Source organism: Lactuca saligna, chromosome 8 (assembly GCF_052625555.1).
Source record: "Lactuca saligna cultivar CGN05327 chromosome 8, ASM5262555v1, whole genome shotgun sequence".
Taxonomy (NCBI): Eukaryota; Viridiplantae; Streptophyta; class Magnoliopsida; order Asterales; family Asteraceae; genus Lactuca; species Lactuca saligna.
In genome coordinates this window covers 181,397,029-181,409,623 of record NC_136424.1, presented here as the reverse complement: position 1 = coordinate 181,409,623, position 12,595 = coordinate 181,397,029, and positions in this window count along the sequence as shown.

Sequence of the window (12,595 nt, the reverse complement as noted above, 5' to 3'; positions counted from 1 at the left end):
CAATCGTCAATTTCTAGTCGAGTCAAAGTCAAATAAAGTCAACAGGTCAAAGCAGTCAACTCATCTAACCCTTGTATATTAGGGTTTGCATTATGTTACTATTATACAACTTGCTATTTTTAATAAGAAGTTATCACTTGGAAAGTTCGTACGTTCAGAAATTCGAAACCCTAATCGGGGTAAGTGATGAAACTATTCGATAAAACATTATTCGATACCCCCTTGGGGATGTATAACAATCATAACGAGGCTTAACGGAGTGTACGAACCTTGCGTTACGAAGCTAAACATCCAAAAAGTTCACAAACAAAGTATCTCAATCTCTCTTTATCAATCTCTCTCTCTCTCTCTCTCAAATCTCCCTCATAACCTCCCTCAACTTTTTATAACAATTTGGGGGCATCCCGACCCTTAACTTAGCCAAAAACTACGCAAAATGAGGAGTTAACGCGAAAATCAGCCATATAGGGCCGGACCTTCTTAGGGTTGAAACCCTAAGAAGCACAGCCCCTAAGAACCGAAGGACCGAAGCCATAGCCGGAGGGAACCGAAACAGTAGGAGTTGAAACCGAGAGAGGGGACCAAAACCCCGAGGATTGAGAGCACCGCAACCGAACCTTGCCTACTCGTTGCGATTGAACGTCGCATGGACCGAGCTTCGCTTTTGCTCCCTTCCCTTCTTACCTTTGCCTTCGCACCTTTTCTTTTTGCCTGCGACTTCTCTCAGTTATCATCATACCACCGAAGCACCCTTCAGTCCTAAGCATGCTAAGGACCGAACTTCGGTCCTAAGCCAAGAACTTCGCAGATTTCGCCTCCTTTCCCGGATTTCGACCACTTTCGTGTTTTAAGCCTGTCTTTCATGATTTTGATGCGGTATTTTCACCCAAAATCATATTTTGACAAATGAAACAATATATATTCATAATTTAAACACATTTTAAGGAAAATCTTTGCCTAAGAATAAAATCTAGTGGGTAAGATATTGAGGTGGAGTGTTGACTTTACCTTTAATTCATGACACAAGCAACCCACCACACCCACTCTAGGGCCATAACCAGTCACTATTCCTCCATACTTAGTCAATTAGTTGTCCTTTCACACTCTTTCATCAGCCCATAATTAGATCAAAGGGCTGGAAACCTTCACTTCTCTTCCTACATTATTCACTCTTTCTCAAGAAGAATCAAACTCATTTCTCTCTCTAAAACTCGAAATTGAAGGCTATTCTTGAGCATTTCCCTCCATGTTAGGTAAGTAACTTCATCCTACATTTGATTATCTTTCATCCTTTCACTCAAATCATGGATTCCTTACACAAATGTCATCATATTTGTTACTAGATCTTCGAGTCCTCAAGTATCTCCCAATTGTTCTTGACTTAGAAACTCCTTTTCTTCATCATCCATCTACTAAAATCAGTCAAGGTGAGTTCATATCCCCATATTTTTAGGTTTTCTTCAAGTTTCAGGGGGATAATACAAGTTAAAACACCAATAACATAACTAAACTCAAACATTAGCTTTCAAGAGAAAAGTTAATGTTCATTCACGAACTGTTTTGAACATCATAAACTTTTTAGTTTTCAAAACTGTATTAGATACAAATAGTTCAGGCTTATACCTTTAAAATGACTACTTTCACATGTCCATACGATTTTTCTACAATTTATGGTGATTTTTACAAAACTGTCTATCATTGTAGCTACGAATTCGGACCTGTCTGTGAATATGAACATTTTCACACCCATTAGAGGTTTCTAAAAATCATAATAAAATTTGTGAGCAAACTAGACACAATTTCTAAACTCTAAGACTTTACAGATCTAGTTTTCGATTTCGTATGATTTTTCTAAATCAGTGAAGAAATGGTAAAAAACGAATTCACAGATTAGAACTTTAACAACACTTTGTAACATGTTGAACAAAGTGTAAATTTTTGATGGCTTCATATTTTGCATGTGTTTTCTGTTGGGGTATAATTGCATTACAGACAAATGTTCACTAAATTGTAAGAACTTTTTATTATTACAATTAATGCATGATGCGGCATAGAAAATATAGTTATGTTTTGCTATATATTCTACTTATATAGAAAAAGAATACTGCACATTCCAAACATTTTGATAAACTATAATAGGTATAGTTTATGTTACATATACATTACAAAAGAGTACATTTCTACAAAAGGGGTTTTCAATTTCACACTATGTAAATCCATTAATGAATAAATTTGTGAGACATTCGATTCACGTTACTTCCAAAGTAGCGCAACAAAAGTCATGTAATTATAACCAGAATCTCTTGTAGGGAGAACATGATAGCTGTGTATAGATCTATATTGGGTCTGACAAACCCACACCTTAGTTACACGCAACAACTAGACCGGCAGGTCTGGGGTGACAAATGTCATTAGCATTCCGACACCTGAAGAACGTCATATACAAGGTCGACTAAGTCATAGTATGGTTATAATGACTCACATGGGCTATTAAAAAACATAAGATTTATAGGATTTCCATTTAAACTAACAAGTTTAGGTCGATTTAAACTTGCATGATCTACAATATTATATGGAAAGATACTAGTACATTATTAGTCTTGGCATTTAAGACTATAATAAATTTTAAAAAGGGAAAATATTGGATTTTTCTGGAACAAACATTACTTTTACAAGAAAGGATTTCAACATTTCATTCAAAAGCTTATGAACTCACCAACTTAATTGTTGACACTTTTTCAAAACTACTTGTATTCTCAGGGAATCAGTAAAATAGGTAATCGGCCACTTTTGAGGATGGAACGCTAAGGCGTCAAACATTGTATTTTTGTCAACATAATGTAAGTGATTTAGAAACATGTAAACTTATACTATGATGTAACTTTTTCAATTATATTTATGTTGGTTGTTTGTACTTTGAGCACTATTATACTCATTTTTGTGATACTATACATGAAGTCCTCGACCCCTCCGCCATCCTTGATTTGGGGGTGTGACAGAAAATTCAATGCTTCCCTACCGAACATGCTAACATAATCTCTCAAAGATTCACTAGAGTTTTGTGAAATCCTATAAAGATCACTAGTAAGTTTTTCAAAATATATGTTGCAAGAAAATTGATTGTTAAAGAGATTGACTAGATGCGAAAGGATTTAATAGAGTATGGAGGAACATTTAAGATCCATTGCAAGGATTGATGGGTAAGTGTTGACTCGACTCCTTTGCATAGGCAAGCTTCCCTAAGGTCCATTAGGAGAAGGATGATCTTTATTCTTTCTTGGTAGTGAGCAACATGTCCCTTAGGATCCATACACACATTCATACAACTTCATATTTGGCGTGTGGAATCTTTTAAGGATTTCCCCATCAATGATGATATGTACAAATCTTGACATTCGGTGGCTCGCAAAGAACACTTCTAGTATTGGAGGAAATTCTCTAGGGACGATGGAAATCATCTGTCATAATTTTATGATCTATCATTCAACGAGAGGGCTCATACCTGCATTTTGAACAGTATTAAAAGAAATATCAGTATTAAATATACAAGCATTCGACTTTGGAGTCACCAAGATTTTATCCAAGTGTGTTAGAGCTTGGAATCAGGTGGTAGGAGTGACATAATATGTCGTTATAGTGCTTGAAATGAGAATCAGATATTCGTTATTATTCAATCAAGATCTACCCATTTTGAAGGTCGGTTTTCTTGGGACCAAAGGAGTTGTCCTTGGAGTAGCTGATGACAGAGCATTCCGTGCATGATTTCTCAATTTAGCCCTTAGTTGATCCACCTATCGTTACAAACTTTGGTTGCTCTCCTCTTGTCTTCTCATATGCTCTATCAATTAGCCCAAAGTAGCAAAGATATCATCATTGGAAATCAGAATAGGAGTTGCTTGAGGAGTTACTCTATTAATATGTAAGGCAACATTTCCAATAGAAGAGAATGAAGATCTTGGAATGGATTCTAGCATCCTGAATAGAGGATTTGTAGTCAGTGGTGCAGATGCGAGAGACATTTAGGAGACTTGACAAGGCATAGAGGTTGAAGATATAACAGGAAAAGTAGACATGGTATGTGAGATGATCTGTTTGATTGGAACACTTTTCCCTTATCCTAATTTTGAAGGTGACTATTGTTGGATTTAGTGACTAAGCCCATAACTATAATTGGTATGTACTTGACCCGAGAGTAGCATGGTCCATTTGGGTTGCATGGCACCAGAACAATTTGTAGGATGGAATTTTAGAATTAATTTTGTGATCAAAAGAGACTAATTATATAAATGGGGATTGATTTGGTAAATCATTCAGTCTTATAAAGTGGGCTTATGATCCATAGTTCTTCATGTTGGGCTAAACCCATGTAGTGACCCATGAATAGTCCATGGGGGTTTAAACCCATGGATCATGAGGAATGTGGATAGTCATGAGTTACATGGTGTAACCTTAATGCACACACTATATAAGAAGCCTTATAGCTCATGAAATGGCACCCATAATCTTTGTAAGAAGTGCTAGTCGATTTCTTGAGTGTATATCTCCTCAAGTTTCTTCCAATTTGTTGGTGGTGTTGTGTGAAGCATTTGAGTCATCACACTTGGGGTTCTAGGCTCTTAAAGGCTTAAGGAATCAAGCTACAACAAAAGTTATCTCATTCTACTAGATTTTGTATTACATATGCTTCATGGTATGCTAGTTAGGATGCAACCTTGGAAAAATGAAAGTTTGCATGTATAATAGAGAAAATATAGATCCAAGGTTTCTAGGGTTGCATGCATACCTTAGGAGTGTTAGAATGCTCAAAACCCTTCAGTGGTATCAGAGAATAGTGTTGCTTTTCAATTATACTTGATGCAACTTCTGTTTGTAGCTTGAAAAATCAAATTTTTGGCTTTCTAGACAGTGGACTCGCTGAGTCCATTGGCGGACTCGTCGATTCCAAGCATAAGTTCATCCAACTCATCGAGTCAGTTCACGCACTCGACGAGTTGGTGCTCCGGATTACAGATTTTCAACTGTTAAAGCTGGAATTGGACTAGGACCATTGCCCTAAACTGTTTTTGAACTTAAAAACCTGTTTTTTTATGTGGTAATGATCATGCTAATCCAATTTCATAGATAATTGTTAAAGTTTCAAGTATTATGTTAGTTTATATGATTGTTGAAAATTATTGATTTCAATTATCCATGCTTATGAGTTTTTGGTAGAACATATTATTTGACATTTGTTTGTTAGTTTAATTGTTGACCTAAATACCTTTTAATGGACTCCATAACTTGTCCTCAAGTTATGGAATTCCAAAAGCTTGTTCCTTAAAATTCATTAAAACTCATAGGTTATAAACATGAAAGGTTTTGAATAGTTTCAAAACTTGCCATCAAGTTTTGGAATTTGTAAAGTCACTTTAGAAAACTTTCATTCCAAACCCTAGAATTTTAAAAGTTTAAAATTCAACCCTTATATGTAACAACCGTCAAATTTTGGTCAAGTCAAAGTCAAACAAAGTCGTCGGGACAAACTGGTCAACTTAACTAGTGCTTATATGCTAGGGCTTACTCTATTTTTACTAATGTACAACTCTAAATGTTAATGCAAAGTATCACTCGGAAGTTTCAAATGTTCATAAATTCTAAACCCTAATCAGGTTGAGTGATGTAACGACTACATAATACCATATTACGTACCCTTCAGGGGTGTGTAACACTCAAAATATTGTGTAACGAAGTCTACAGTCCTTTCACTACGAAGAAAAACACTAATAAAGGCCCCCGACAAATTCCCTCTCAATCTATCCCAATCTCTCTCTCTCTCTCTCCCAAATCTCTCACAAGTATCTCTTTGTATCTCAAATCTCTCCCAAATCTCTCTCAGATCTCTCTCAACTTTTTGTTAACATCCATACCATCCCAATCCTTTCCTTTATTGAAAACATTTCAAAACCAAAGGAGAAAACCCAAAAGGACCCTCTTGGTCCGGAACCCTCTCGGTCTGGAGCCCTCTGAGTCCGGAACATGTTTGAATTCGGACCTTCTAAGTAGAACCTAACGACTTCGCATGCTCCGGAACCTCCTTCTATTTCGGAACCTTCTCATCCGGACCAACCCACTTCGGAAGGATTCACCCCAGACGAGCTTTGAAGCCTCGGAAGACCAATGCGACTCTGGAAGCTGCTGACTCCGCACCTCCACTCCGGAACTTAGGATGATCTTCGAAATTTTCATTTTTGACTCCAGAATTGGCTAATTGACTCCGGAACCCTCGCAGATCCAAACCTAATTTTGTATTTTTGTAGTTACGGACTTTTTAGTGATTTTAAGTGATTTTGACTTCGGAAATTTCCTTAAACTCGTATTTTTCCTAAGTCAAACCCTCAAAACTCCTATTTTATTCCAAAATTGAAGCCTTAAAGCACATTTTCATGAAATAATAGCTAAGGATATATTATTTTATTCTCCCACTTGGCCACTTGTGTTGACTTGATTGGTTGAAAATTTACCTTCCCAAGGTGATATCACACTTACCCAAGAAATGTCACTTCACTGTCAGTTCTCATAACCTCCTCTTATCCCACATACATATACACAAAATGGAGGCCCTTCCTAAACCTATTCATAGTAAGCTTTGCTTCCTACTTCCTGTCAAAGGCAAACTTTCCCTCCTTTTTCTTTTCTCTTCAAGGTCTTCATCAAATAATTCCGAGGAGATCCCATCTTTCTTTCAAGCAAAACTCTTAAGGTCTTTTGGTAAGTATTTATATATAATCTAAGTGTTTATGCAAATATTTTCATGAAGGTTCATCTTATTCACACATTATTGTGTGTTTAACCTAATAGGATACGATCAGCTTCACATATTCTAAACTCAAAGATCACCATTTTTATCTCGTGAATCTAACCGCGACTAGACATAAGGTGAGTTCATACCCCTACATTTTCTCATCTTTTCTATATTTTAGGGGGGGGGGGGGGGGAATACAACTGAAACACACGAAAAACTTATGTTAAAAATACAAATTGTTACATACAGTTTCTAATGCTTTATATACATTTTATGTATGGATGTTAAATACGTAAAATAATGTTACTTCCAAAGTTATAGACTTCTTTACATGCAAAGTTGGTAATATACACGGGTTTTCATTTGTCGGAACACACAATAGGTATAGTTTATGGGATATTACTGCTATTTCTACATAATATAAAGACTATAAAGGGGTAATACTTACATTTACAAGAAAAACAGAATTTTCAAACGTAAACCTGTTGATACAAATTTTGTGAGACATTTGACTTCATCATACTTTTAAGTACGCAACTTAAAGTCATGTATTATAAACCATAATCTCTTGTAGGTAGAGTGTGATATTTGTGCATAGATCTATACGGAACTAACAACCCGAACCTAAACTGTTAGCTATAGTTAGATCGACAGGTTTGGGGTGACAAATGTCATAACATTCCGACACCTGAAGAACGTTATTACAGGCAGACTAGGTCAATATCACGGTTATAAAAACTCACATGGAGTATTAGCAATACATTTTTGGTTTACTGGGCTAACTAACGCCTTAATGATTATATATATATATATATATATATATATATATATATATATATATATATATATATCTAAATCTACATACACTATTTTAGGTATGGAAAATACTTATACATTTCAGTTTTGGAGCTTTTAAAACCACCACACATTTATGGAAAATATTGGATTTTCTGGAAACAAACTCGATTACTTTATACAGAAAGGCATACCATTCTTATACAAAAACTCTTATGAACTCACCAATTTAATTGTTGACACTTCTTCAAAACTACTTGTATTTCTCAGGGATTCAATGATACAAGTATTCATCAGCTTTTGAGGACAGGATGCTCAGGCATCGGTTCAAAACTCATTTTGTCATCATATTGTAATTTATTTTGAAACATGTATCACATGGAACAATGTAACTTTTTAAATTATAATTATGGTTAATAATAATAATAATAATAATAATTATATATATATATATATATATATATATATATATATATATATATATATAAGATCAAGTCAGTCTTACCGTTAGTAGGCCTCATTCACAAAGCCGATCTATAAGGGGGTATAAGGTTACTACCTATAAAATGGTAGTTTAATGGGAATCCATTCTCACCCACCACTTCCTTGATTGGTGGAGGGTTGTTAGCCGAACGGGTACGATAGGACTATAATTATCATTAAAAGTATAATGAAAATAATAAAGTCACTAAACCTTTTTATTAAATTCTCAATCTTAGTTACTTTAGGAAAATGTGAAATTGATGCTAATCAATGAAATTGCACTTTGCACCTTACCAAGTCATTAGTGAAGAGTGTGTGGTTAATGAACACACTAACATGGACTAGTAAGGGTGGTAAAGGGTAGCTCAATGTTTATCATAAGATCAATGGAGCGTGTGTGGTTAATTGGCACATTGATTAGGTGATAAAGTCGAGAGTAACAAGTTAGTTTGCATGGTTATTCACACCTTGTTTATGATCCTCAGTATCCTAGTCACAAACATGAAGGACATAATCGAGATTTAAACATGCCATTGAATTGTTCAATGAATCACAAAGGATCTAGGAGTTTCAATCCAATTTTTCATGGTGGAAATTTGTAAATCGTCATCTACCTACCTTCAAATATTTTGCAAGTTGGATTACGACATCCCTCTTCCAATTTGTAAAATATTGTGTAGGGTCCTAGCCTTAATATTTCATTTGGGTGTTATATTAAGGATTCTATATCTAATCTAAACTTTGTCTTTTTTTTCGATGGTTCCAACATCAATAATTGGATTAGGAACATCAGGATGGTCACTCACTATGAGGATAAGGAATATGTCCTCGAAAAGGAGCTAAAGGAAATTGATGAGTCTTCTACTACTCCCGAGGAGATTGCTGAATTTATGGCCCATGAGAAGGAGGCCACCATGGTAGCTTGTATCATGCTTGCCACTATGTCGGCTGAACTCCAAAAGTCCTATGAGGACTTCTACCCTCTTGAGATGCTCCAGGACCTGATGGAAAGATACCATCAGAGTGCTCGTTAAGAGAGGTATGAAATAATCTCTTCCAGGATAACAACAATAATGAAGGATGGTGAACCCATCATGGGCCACTTGCAGATAATGCAAAGGTTTATGGACCGTCTACTAAAGTTAAATGTGAACGTTCCAGAGGAGTTGGCGATAGATTTCATTCTACACTACTTACCTCCATCTTATGATCAGTTCCGCATGACTTATCATATGAACAAGGATGAAGTCACACTTAGCAAGCTTCAAGGGATTTTGAGGACCACTAAAAATGGTCTCAATGGTAAAAATGTTGTTTCTACTCCTACCGCAATTTCACCTGTTTTGGCAATAGGACAAGGGACAGGGAAGAAGTGGAAGGCTCCCTCAAAGAGCTTCAAGGGAAAGTCTCTTGATGGATCCTCTTCAAGTGGGACCAAGGCTGGTTCTACTGCACCCATTTCCATTCCTAAGGAAGCAGAGTGTTTCTATTGTTACGGTAAAGGGCACTGAAAGCAAAGCTACCCCAAATTCTTCCAGGATATCAAAGATGGGAAGGTTAAACCTACCCATGCAGGTATTTATACTATTCAGTCTAAAAACTCATCACATTATAACTCTTGGGAGATTGACACAGGTTGTGGATTTCACATTTATTCTGATGTATATGGCCTAAAAATAAGTAAGGATGTGGAGCACGAGAAGATAAACTTGATCATGGGGAATAAGAAGATTTCCCCTGTCAGGAATATTAGAGTTTATTCTTTATTGCCTAGTAGTGCGTTAGGAATAAATTTGAATAATTGTTGTTACTCATCTGATATGGTGAGAAATATTATTTCCATTCATGGTTTGTACAAACAAGGTTTCAAATTTTTGTTTGATAATGAAATTGGTGCAATAAATGCTTATTATAATGATGTTTATATTTAAGGCATTACCTTGTAATGGTGTATATGAAACTGTGAATGTTGTAGACAAATTAGGAAATGATGTTTTGCATATAGATTCTTCCAATGAATTGGATAAAGCATGCTTGTGTCATTGTCGTCTTGGACGTGTCAGCAAGAAGCGTACAGGATAACTCCAAAAGGCTGGACTTTTGGAGTTATTCGACTGAAGGTCGGATGACACTTGCGAATCTTGATTACTTGGAAAGATGACTAAATCACAATTCACTCATAGTTGTAATAGGGGTGAGGGTTTTTTGGATCTCATACACACCGATGTGTGTGGGCCCTTTAGAACTTCCACAAGGGATGCTAATCGCTTCTATATGACTTTTACTAATGATTACAATAGATATGGTTATATCTACTTAATCAAGCACAAGTCACAAAACTTTGATAAATTAAAAGAGTTTAAAAAGAAGTGGAGAATCAGCTGGGCAGGAAGATAAAGATGCTCCAATCCGATTGGGGTGGTGAGTATCTTAGCATTGATTTCCTAGAGTATCTTGAGGAGTGTGGAATTGTTTCACAGTTGACGCCACCTAGGACACCGCAAATTAATGGTGTGGCTAAGAGGCACAACCGAACCTTATTAGACATGGTTTGTTCCATGATGAGTCGAGCTTCGTTACCAATCTCATTCTTGGGTATGCCTTAGAGACTGCCTCCTATATCCTTAATTTAGTCCCTATCAATAAGGTTGCCAAAAAACCTCACGAGATGTGGACTAGGAAGGCTCCCACATTTAACCACATCAAGGTTTGGGTTTGAGAGGCTTTTGTGAGGCACGAGACTCTCGACAAGCTCGAACCTCAGAGTGAGTGGTGTATTTTCATCGGCTACCCACATAAATCCTTTGGTTATCTCTTTTACAGACTGAGTGACAATGCTGTCTTCGTTGCAAGGAGAGGAGTCTTTCACGCGCGCGCGTGCGAGAGAGAGAGAGAGAGAGAGAGAGAGAGAGAGAGCTCATTCGCCAAGGAGATAGTGGGAGGCAAATTGACTTTAAGGAACTTCAAGAGTCAAGCGGTGAAGGAACCTCAAACACTAGCAATCAACTTGAGGAGGAAACTCTTGTTGAGCCAACTGATGAGTCTGTACCTCTACAACATTCCAGTAGAGTTAGTGTTCCACCTGTGTTATATGGTTTTCATATAACATTTGAGGGTGATACGTTTGTCAGTGATAGCACACTAATAAATTTGGATGAACCTAGCAACTACAAGGAAGCCATGGAAGCCCTAGGTCTACTAAACGGAAAGAGGCATTGGACAACGAGATTCAGTCCATGTATGACAATCAAGTTTGGAACTTGGTTGCAATTTACGGGTCGTAAGATAGTCAGGTGCAAATGGATCTTCAAGAAGAAGACCGACATGGATGGGAAAGTACACACTTATAAGGTGAGACTGGTTGTGAAGGCTTTTACACAAACTTCGGTAGTTGATTATGATGAAACCTTCTCACCAGTAGCTAATATTAAGTCTATTAGGATTATGCTAGCCATTGCTACATTTCATGATTATGAAATATGGAAAATGGATGTCAAAACCACTTAATGGAAAGTTGGCTGAGGATGTTTACATGAGTCAGCCAGAGGTTTTTACCGATGCAAAGTACCCTAATAGAGTGTGTAAGGTTGAGAAATCCAATTATGGATTGAAAGAAGCATCTCGTAAATGGAATCTTTGTTTCGATGAGAAAGTCAAAGAGTTTGGCTTTTCAAGAAGCGAGGTTGAGTCTTGTGTATATGTCAAGGCTAGTGCGAGAATAGTTAGCTTTTTGGTATTATATGTGGATGACATACTACTCATACGAAATGACATCCCAACCTTGCAGGAGGTTAAGTCCTGGCTTTGGAAGTGTTTCGCTATGAAGGACCTCGGAGAAGCTGCCTATATTCTTGGAATAAGGATATTGATAGACAGGATAAAAGACTAATTGGACTTAGTCAAGGTACCTACTTGGATAAGGTGCTGAGAGGATTCAGCATGCAGGATTCCAAGAAAGGCGACTTACCGATGTAGAGCAATGCTAAACTGAGTAAAGCTCAGAGTCCGAGTATATAGGCTAAGATAGCTGAGATGAGTTGAATACCATACGCTTCCGTTGTTGGCTCAATCATGTATTCTATGACTAGTACTCTCCCTAACGTGGCCTTTGCTTTGAGCTTGGTCAACAGATATCAAGGGAACCCGGGCAAGGCTCACTGGACTGTGATAAAGAACATTCTCAAGTACTTGAGGAGGACTAAGGACCAGGTCCTTACCCTCGGTGGGAGTGATGACTTGAGAGTGGATGGGTATAGTGATGCTAGTTTTCAGACTGGCAGGGATAATTTCCGCTCTCAGTCGAGCTGGGTCATTACCCTGAATGAAGGAGCAAGAACTTGGAAAAGTTCAAAGCAGGAGACAGTAGTTGATTCAACTTGCGAATCAGAGTACACAGTAGCAAGCGAGGTGGCGAAGGATGCAACATGGCTGAAGAACTTCATTGGAGACCTTGGAGTTGTCCCATGTATAAAGGAGCCTATGGAGATTTTATGTGACGGAAGATCCAGGCACATCGACAGAAAATATGACTTCATT